The sequence below is a fragment of the Calidris pugnax genome, unplaced genomic scaffold (assembly GCF_001431845.1).
Source record: "Calidris pugnax isolate Ruff unplaced genomic scaffold, ASM143184v1 scaffold211, whole genome shotgun sequence".
In the NCBI taxonomy this organism is placed as follows: domain Eukaryota; kingdom Metazoa; phylum Chordata; class Aves; order Charadriiformes; family Scolopacidae; genus Calidris; species Calidris pugnax.
The window spans coordinates 5,973,894-5,984,273 of NW_015091083.1; the positions used below are offsets into that span (position 1 = coordinate 5,973,894).

At 43.0% G+C, this 10,380-nt stretch overlaps 1 protein-coding gene across 4 annotated transcripts in view; it reads right to left on the bottom strand.

The window, feature by feature from the left end:
* Positions 1–10,380, bottom strand: part of BCL11B (B-cell CLL/lymphoma 11B (zinc finger protein)) — a 95,805-nt gene that overhangs the window by 43,250 nt on the left and 42,175 nt on the right. The gene's annotated exons all lie outside the window — the stretch shown is intronic.

Genomic DNA, 10,380 nt, shown 5'->3' on the forward strand with positions numbered 1-10,380 from the left:
GTCACCCACCATTCATCCAAATTTGTCACTAGCATCCCATTAAAGCCGTAATTATTTTTTAATTAAAACTAAGGAAGCTGGCATGCGTGTGCCTACTTTATACATCTGTTATGGGTTAAAATAGCTTTTAAAAAATGTTTTTTTAGACCGCAGTCTTTTGTGGCCATGGCCTATGCCAAAGAAAACGCAAACTTGCTTATTTTCTCCATGGGGCGCAACACTGCCTATGTGTGCCTGAACAGATTCGACTGGCCGTGAAAAGAATTCTAAATAAAACACAAACATGGAATTTGGCAACGCCACAGAAGCGAGCTTAAGACTAATTCCAGCATGCGGACGGCTCTCACACAGCAAGTCTGGCTCCACTATAAATGAAACCAGGCTCTGTAAAATCGCCAGTAAAGTTTGAGTTAGGATTTAAAGAGACAGCACTCTTATTCCAAGGTTTAAGGGGAAAAAAACCACACGCGCGCGCGAGCACACAGTTGCATACCCCATCTTATTAAGGAAATTCATGCTGGCCCAATAAGTCTGCACGTTGCAAGCTGTGTTTACTTTCAGCAGTCATTTCCATTAAAAAAAAAAAAAGTGAAGTTAAAAAAAGAAAGAAAATTCACTTTGGGCTTGACTTTTAGAAAAAAAATGCCACAAGTATTACTGCAGGGACCACTGACAGAGACAGCAATGAATGAAGGACCTACCTGATGGCAAAGTTGAAATGAAATATTAAAAGAAAAAAAAGAAGTATGAAAGTTTGGGGCAGAGTGGATGAAGGAAAAGGTACAGAAGGGGAGAAGCTCCATGGCCAAGGTGGCCATGGACAGAGCATCCTGTTCCCATCAGACAGCCCAGCAAGCAGGATGGTGACTCACTGGGACTTGCTGGGAGGGAGCTACATGCAATACAGCCCCGTGCTGCCATGGAAAGGGGCAATGCGACCCCCTGGATAATACCTCCCTGGCAGTCCCAGCCGGCCCCAAAATAAAGACATCTGTGAAGAAAGAGTGAGGAGAAAGTGAGAAACAGCATTCACTCATCTTTACCTCTTAAGGGTAAAACAAATTTAAGAAATCCCAGCTTATAATCACAAGACATGGCGTGGCAAACTTAAGAGGAAAGGGCAAGGAGCAAATCATTTAAGGCAGCAATGGTACTGTCTCCCACACACCCTTACTCTCCCTTACAGCTCTGGATGATATCTGGATGAAAACTGATGGTCAAACCCTGACCATCAGTTTTTTCCTCAAAACAGGGAGAGCACAAGGAAAGATCTGCTGGGTAGAAGGGTTCTAAAGATGGGAAGAACTGAGACATTTATGAGTGTACTCAACTGCACTAATGAACGTTGACAAGCGGTGGTGGAGGCAGGGGCTAGCACCACTGCAGCTTTCACACCGCTCCTCGTGGAAAACATGCAGAGAAATTATGAAGGAAATTGTGAGAGAGTTTACAGCAGTTTCACAAGATTTTGTACAACTATTCTACGTTATCTATTGATGTATTGAGTAAAGGGTTTGGCTTCAGCAGTTTTTAAGATCTACTTCAACTTTACAATGGAGGTATTAGTTCAGTTTAAAGAGAATCCAGAAAAAGAGAAAGAGCATCTTTTCTATTATTATTATTATATTTTATAAGGTTTTGCAGAAAGGTGAAGTTACTCAGTAATCTTGTCCTCACAATACACAAAACCAAAATGATCCTATTCTCAGTTTAATCAACAGTTCACACATTTTTATAAAGGATTTGGATTAATCAATCCGTAAACACTCAGACCTAATTTTTGGACAGACTTTGCATTAGAAGCCTGTCTGTGCCATAATGAACTTACTCTCTCCCTGTTCAACTAGAGGAGAGGAGAAAATAACCCAAACCTCTGTTAGAAGATGCAAACTGAAAAAACAGTTCCCCTTCAGGCAAAGGGTGCTGCTGCCATGTTGAGATCTTACTGTGTTCCATGAATTTTTCTTTTTCACTTTGAATGCCACGGACCGTTTTAAATGGTACATATTTCCCAACAATACTCAAATACCCAATTTAAGATTCTTACTTAAATCTCTGTACATCCCTGAATTCCATCAACCGTGTTCACAGCTGGCATAACAGCCCAATGCCACCGAAGTCAGAAAACACCTCGTAGAAAGATGCTCAGCTAAGCATCCTTGGGCAGTCCCTAACCCATCCCTCAGTGGGCTGTTGGCACTGTACAGCATGCCCTGGAAGCACCATGCTTGTCATGCGGCCGTGGAAGAGACATCAGGATTGGGTTTAGATCTGGGCCTCACGTGAAGTAATCTAGGTCAATACAGGACATGTAAGGAGACAGTCTGGCACACAGAAAGGATAGGATGCTCCCCTTGCATTGCCAGGGGATGTACTGAAAATATTACATTTACAGTTTGTTCCAAATAGCCAAGTGACGTTCAAACAAGCACAAAAGCTGCAGGTATGTTGTGCAAACTGGCCTCTCTCTAAACAGAGATTCTTTATGTAAATAGCAAAGACAACAATTTAGAAAGCACCATTTCACGGCACGATTCCAGCGCCTGTGTCTCCCCACTGCCTTGCTTAGAGCCTGCATTAACCTCATTCCAGAAGTCCCAGGACCTCTGACTCTTACAGCTGAATTCATAAAAAATGTAAGCCCTCGCTATGTGGGATTTTTGCCTGCTTCCTTCCAAGTGCATGTTTTACTGACTCACTGAACCTGGCTTCCCCAACTTGTGCTACGGCAGGTTGCGTTAGCTGGAACAGGGACCCATGGAAAGGGTTTGACTAAGACAAAAACAAGAGAGAAATAAAGATAGCAGAGGCATGTACCACACTCTAGCCTACCAGATTTCTGTACATACTGCAAAAATGCTTGGAAAAAGCCTGTCCAAAAGAAAGCAAACAGCATAAAAACGTATGCTGCTAACAGTTGCTCAGTTGTTTACTGCTCAGCAGAAAGAAGGACCAACATGCAGCACACAAGAGCCCAGTGGGGCACACACAAGTGCATCAGCATGGCTTCTTTGACTCAAATCCCTTTCTGAACATAAAGCATCCCATCTGAGCACTGAACTCTTCCTTCCATCTATTTTTATGAAGCACTCGGAAAAGAAAGAGGAAACCAGGTCCCCTGAATTAGGTAGCTCTGGAGGGACATGGGGTAATTTTTTTGCAGTTCTTTGGCGTATACCTGAGCCACCCCAGAAATACGTGATCAAATTCCTCGAAAATAAAATAAAAGAAAGCTATTTCACAACAAAATGTACAACGCCTCACTGTTGCCTCCACCTTTCCCTCTCTGGCTTGTGAACTAAAGAGTGGTTCTCATCACAACTACCTACACCATACACCATAGCTCGCCCTACTTCCTTTGACGTTGAGCATTATATTTGTGCACAAGAGATTTATCTCTGTTCTCACAAACTGAACAGCCCGATTCGCTTCCTGGCTCAGACACACAAACACATCCGCACGTATCTGACAGAAAGCGAGAAGAAAAGTGATGACAAAAAAGCTACTGCTGAAGGGGCAGGAGAAAACTCCATCCTGAATATGCCAGGTGAGGCTGTACAAGTGAACTGTTTAGCATATGCTATGTACAAATGAATGGCAATTTACTGAAAGAAAGAAACAAAGAATAATTGCAAACATTCATGCCTCGTGCATGTGTATAAAAAAAAATAAATCAGCCCTTAGAAAGCTGGTGCATTGCCCAACCAAAAGGCAAGGCACCTGACAAACGCTACCCCTAATCTTGTCGCTTTGTAGGTGATTGCTTCCTTCCTTCTCTTCCTGCAGTTGATTTCTTCTCTTTTTAGGAAGCGTTCACCAAGAAGCATTCAGCTCCCTGAAAAGGGTGGGAAGGAGATGGCAGCAGGGAGAGGCTGGTCCTATCCTGCACACCATCCCTGGCAGTTACTCTGCTGCAGAAACACGAAAGCCATTCTCATCCCTTTGCTGAATACAGACATACATCATACTACAACTTTAAAAATAGGTCTGCTCCTCCTCTGGACAACTGAGGTGGTTTTGGACATAACGGCTGCTGAAAGCTACAGCAGTGCCCGAACCTTGCCTACTGTGCCCCGCTAACGCAGTCTTTATTTATGCCGGTGTCTTCTGGAAAGTACCGCACAAACGCCAAGAAAAGGGAAGACTGTGATTTGTTTGGGTCTTCTGTCAGAGCAGCAGGCAACTTGCCATCCGTGGTGCCTCTTTGTAACTGAGCTACTCTCTCCCTTCCAAACCACCGATGCTCCTAAATATTTACTGCATGAAGGGGAAAAAAAATGGGGCTTCTTACTAATGGGAACAAGGCACAAGAAAGGACCCCTGTAAAAAAAAAAAACCTGCTTAATGAGATACAACAGAAATATCTTTCCCTTGCTTTCCCATAACCTCCCCTTTTTCCTCATCTCCCACCTGATACCACCAAAGCCCGTTCGTGCTTTAACAAAGATGGATCAGTTGCTGTGCGGTCCCCTGGTGCTTACCTATACTCTGAAGTCACCTACCCCTAACCCAGCCATCACTCAGAAAACTCTAAAAGGAAATAAATTCGTTCATTCCAATAAGCAAATTATAAAATCACCTTCATCCATCTTGTTCCTATATTTTTAAATTTGATTGTGGCCAGAGAATTGCTGGCTGGGAAGTACCCTTCCCCCACTCGCACATACACCCTTTAAAAATGCAAAATCTAGCCCTCTATTTCAATATTTCTGATGTCAGTGACCGGTGTCAGCTCTCCCCATACAGTAACTGCTTTAAAGCGCTGCATACAGCACTGCATTAAAAATTAATTACACATGCTATTTTATTGATAGTGCATAATGTAATGAGCACCAGCTGTGCTAAACATCCAAACTCCTTTTTAAGACAGCTATAAAAAAAGAAAGAAACTGCACTTCCAAATGCTTCTCCTGTCAGAGGAGAAAAACAGCAACATCTTGGATGGATTTGAAACAGGATTCTTTGATTTAGCTCTCCATTTGGAGCGTTTGAAGAGTTCAGACTCTCGGGCTCAGCGTAGTGGTATGCGATCGAGTTAACTCTCTCAATGTTGGAGCCATTGTCTTTACTGCAGGCAATGTTGCCTTGAACCCTTTTGTCCCAAAGACTACCAGATTCAGTTCCACCATTAATATTGCAATTAAGGGCTTTCCTTTTTTTCCTGGGATGTCTGGAAATGGCAGGAATCCACTTTAAAGCACCTTTAAATATTGCTATTGCTCCTGCTGGTTCTTAACTTGACATAATTAGGACTTACAAAGTTATAGTGATCGGGCATCTGTCTAGAACAAAGCCTCAGCCACTCTCAAATTGCCAGCACCGCTGCCCCATGCAGCATCCTAATTTTAGCCGCCTCTCTGCAGTCTTAAGGTCTGTTTGCTGCTTCTTGACAAACACGCCATTCAGTCAAAAAATCAGTTTGTGATTAGATCCATCTATTTTGAGTTTGGATCTGATTTTAATATCTGGTGAGACAGACAGCTGCATAGACAGACAGGTCACATATGATTTTAATACTTGGATAGATGGATGAACACATAGATTGATAGATAGATGAAAAGATGGATGCGTACACTCAGACTGATGCATTACCCGTTTTAGTGTATACATCTCTCACACATCCCTGCACTCTGCAAGTACTGTCCACAAAGTCAATTCTACTATAGCATGCGTTAAATATTTCACTAAAATAAATAAATACATGTAACCATGACTAATAGGGACTTCTCTCCTGAATGTTAGCCAGTACTTTATGCAAACCTCTTCTTTATTCAGCAAAAATGAAAAGATACATTTACAAAGAGTCTTGGGGAAACTATAGGTCTTTGTCTGACCTCAGACGCATATACTCAATTCTTCTTTCTCCTCTTGAAAAAGCACCCAGTGCTGCTTAACAAAAAATGAAGAGTAGAGTATGAGCCATCGTCCTGGGACTTGATGAGTTAGGAGGTTTTTGCTGGATGAGTTTGCATTCTCCCCTCTGATTACTGTTTTGTTTTCCATTGATCTTTCTACGTTAATAAAACCCAGTCTGGAGTGAACAAAAGCTTGCTTCTTGTTCTAGTAAGAAATATGCCGAGTGCATACCATATCATTAACATAAAAGTTTTTGAAATAATACTGCTTTCTAGACAGACTGTATTAACGGCAGCAAGCTTTTTACAGCAGGGTGGTCTAATCTAGCTCTTCTTATTGGCTCACTCCAGTTATAAAACCAACACAGAATTAATACAGTGATATAATTGAAGGAGGGAAAAGTATTCTTTTAAAACCTATTATTTACTTATAGGTACTTCTTTTATCTTTGCTGTCACCTTAACCTTTGCCAAGAAAACACCAGACTAGTTAAATGATGCAGTAAGTAGAATTTCAGTAGCCAAGTAAATTGATATTAACTTTACAAGATGACTGTGATTTTCAGAATGTCCTAATGACTAATACAGCTGATTCCTTCAATTAACAGAAGCCGTTTCTCTCTTCTGAGCTATGGCTCCATGCCTTCCTCTATTTTAGACCTTAAAGTTCACAGCCTTGTCCATTAATCACTGCTGTCCATGCCCACTTGCTGTTTTTATATATGCAACTAAGTACCATAATTGTTTTCCACCTCCTTCCATCAGCCTACATGTGGGAAGGAAGCAGTTTCACCCGTTAGCTGAATATATGTGTATTGGACAGATTTAATTATCTTTACAGAGGTACATAAAACCCTCACTTGTGGGCTGAGGTCCAAAGATTTTGGATCAGGTATATATCTGAATGGAGGTGTAGGGGATAAATTATTCTCTGTGCCATTAAAATTCCCTTTGTCTTATCGCGATTATAATTCCATTTCTGGGGCTTTTGCACTGTAGGATCTTCAGGGCAGGGACTTTTTTCTTTGGAGAGCACACTGTAAAGTGCCATGCACTTCTGCACTGAGATTTTCAAAGCTCATTTCTCGTTAACTTTAATGGGAAATGGGCATCCAAATCTCTTAGGCAGCTTTGACAATTTAAGCCTTAATGTACAATATTAATAAATCAGCATCATAAAAAGAGCCTTATGAAGATGTATTGTGAAAAAATAGCCCCACAAAAAGCATTGCAGTGTATGTGTGCATGCATACGGGTATATACTTTTCTTTACATAATTATGTCTCTCAACAATAATTTGCATGTCTCTGTTATGCAAAAAAACCTGTGTGTGTTTTACAGTTACTCTGAGCAGTTGCAATTCATTGAAATGAAATAAAAAACAGGCTCAAAAAGGCACCCTAATCTGGCAAGGGGTAAAGCAAAATGAATGCTTTGCCCATTTATATTTTAGATCCAAGCTACACAACCCTGTGAATTTCATGACTATATTCCAACTTCTAATTAAATAGGCACTAAAAACGTTTAAACGGGAGAACCCAATTCAACAGACAGAAGCCTCTGAGGCAAAAAATAAATAAATAAAGAGACTGAGGGAGAGATTGTTCCAGTGGTAGAGATTTTTTTTTTAAATCACATGGAAAAACATAGACCTTTACTTGCAAATTTCTCATCCTGTGGTGCCCTGAACACAAAGAATTGAACAAAGACAGAGGAGACCACAACCAGCACTGGCAAAGTGACACAGTGGACTCCAGGTGGACTTCCCAGCATCATTTACTGTGATTGAAACTATGAGCAGCACCGTTTTCTAAAGATCAGAAACAGCTCTGGATGAGGGAGGACGACTACCCCTGTGCATGACTGAACAACACTCAGCATTCCAGGGCCATCACTCTTATCTAGATCGGAGACTTCCAAATGCAATTTTCAATGTGCATACCACAAATTCCATCAGCAGCCAGAAGTTTAGATTCTCCACAGTACACAACTGCTGGGACCCTTGAGGGCCCAATTTGTTAGTGCCCAGCAGAGATTTGGGAGGATCTGCAACTTCAAACCTTCAGACTCGCAGCCTGCTTGAGAACTGCACAAAAAACTCCAGGTCCTGAATTAAATGAATGCTGAAAAACAGGAAAGGTAAGAAATGATGAAGGAGGAGGAGAGGCGGGAGCTGTTGATGGCTTTTGTTCAAAGAAGGAAACAATTCCTCAGAAGCAAGAACAGGGCTGACAGAATAAAAGGCCAATCAAGTCAGAGAGACAAGCAGATGTCTAAAGCTGGAGCAAGTGACTGCTGTAAATGTCTATATTAAAAAGAGGGCACAATGCAGGGATCGTCACTAGATTATTAGTCAACACAAAGAACTCACTTTTCTTTCATTTCCATAAAACATTTTGGGAGCTAGAAAGATCCCATAACCCTTGCCACCGGGATTAAACCATACCCAGGCTCATATACAGTGAATACTACGGGAGCTAAGAAAGGGTTAAGTAGACATAATCTCCTTTTTCAAGGGAAGAAAATGTTTCTTTCAAGCAGAACTTGACCAACTACTGTCATAAACATGTAGCATGCACTTTGATATAACCTATTCTCTAAGTGCCGCAGACTGCAGCAGTAATTACAGGAAGCCATGATAACAGGTCTCTCTCTCCACAGAGTTGGCATCGCTCTCCCAGCAAACAGGCAGTTCTGAAAACTCACAGCGCACAACTCCAAAGTGAGAACTCAGAGTACGCAAAGTACAAAAGCCTTGCCTTCCCACGTTCTTTAATAAGTTATTCCTTCCTTCCTTTTCTATTTTTAGTCGTCCTTGCTTCCCTCCCCACTAGCTGCTGGCATCAGAAGCAACAGGGAAGCAGAGCATCCAGTTCACTGTTACTACCTGCCTACCAAAGGCACCTGCACGCATACTGCACCAGTGAAGAAAGAGAACAGCAAAGCATGAGATCGGTTCCAGTTTGGTTTACTGGTTACAGGCAGGAGGGAAGTGGAGAGGCGGGGGAGCTATCTGACTCTCTTCACCATTTGGAAGAGCCCATTTCTACACCCGTCTCAGAGCCTAATTAAAACAGCATCCCCCCACAACACCGTGCACGGCAGCTCGGATAGGAAATCTGACCAAATGCCCTGGATGTGCTGACTGCACCCCACCACACTGCGCATTGCTGCACGCCCAGTGCCTGCACCCCAGCACAAGGAGCCTTCCTCACATGCCCTGAGCTTCACCCAAGATCCAAACAGGACCCTGTGGAGTGCTCTCAACCTCCTCCCGAGAACATTTTGTCTTTTGAGACCAAGGGTTTCCAAGATACAACATTTTTTTGTCTGGCTTTATTACAACAAGAGATGCACAGGGACACTCTCGTGAGATATAGTGCGCTGCAGCCAGGTGGTACCACCGCCTGTGGAAGCAAAAAGCTGAACACAGCAAAGTTTTGCCAGCTTCAGGGGGATATGAGGAGCCATTTCCCCAAGGCTTTATTCCTGACAGTCATTGCTGTCTCTCTAAATCCTCTGGGCCTCACGCATACTTATCCAGCATCATTCTGGGAACTCCTTATTAAAACTCCACACACGTTAGCATGAACGAGGGCTGCAGGGTTTGGCCCACCACAGTGAGACTCCATAAACGCTTGCGGATTTTGCCACAGCTGTATTTTCTTTTAAGCCCTCCCCATTTTCACCTCTCCAGCCCACAGATCACCATAGACCCAATCTTGCAACTGAGCCACGCTTAGAAACACCCACCGATTTCAAAGAGATTGCTGGGTCTGAAATGATGGGGTCTGGTAACAATATGTCCGTGTCCTCTTTGGCTAGCTCGGTGCGCCCTCATTTCCACATCACTTTCCCCTCCTCGCGGTGACAAAAGTCAGGCATCCAAAAGGAATAAAAGGAAAAGAAAAGCTGATGCTGGGGAGAGGCGAGGGATGTGTGGCAAGTTACCAAGGAGCATTTTCTCAAAGCAAGGGAGAAAACAGCATGGAGCACATACATCCTGTGTGCATATGGATGTGGAGGAGAGCTTGTAATACGAATGACTGGGGAGGGAGGGGAAAAAAAGGAGGGGGGAAAAAAATACCTCAGATGTTAAATGTTATCCAATTAAGCTTAAAATAAACAGCCCAAAGAGATGAAATGCTGATACTGGGGTATCATATTCTGTCAGGAGTCTCAGGCATTTGTTCACAACGTGGCACTAACGGCCTGGCAGTGGCTGCTGGTGACAACTGAAGGTGGGCAGGCAGGAGGGGAGGGATGGGGAAATGGAGGGAGTCACAGGCCCTTTCCCTCTCCCCATCCTCCACCAGCCTGGAAGGGGAAGGAGGAAGGGAAGGGGGGTGGTTTAGGGCATTTTCTCTGCCATCCCCACACGACCCAGCGAAGGCAGCTCTCCCACAGCACAGAAGACATCACTTGGCAGCACTACTGACCTTCAGATAGCAACAAAAAAAAAAAAAAAAAAAAAGGTTTCTATTACCTGAAAACTGACAATGACATCCAAATGTGCCCAACGTCT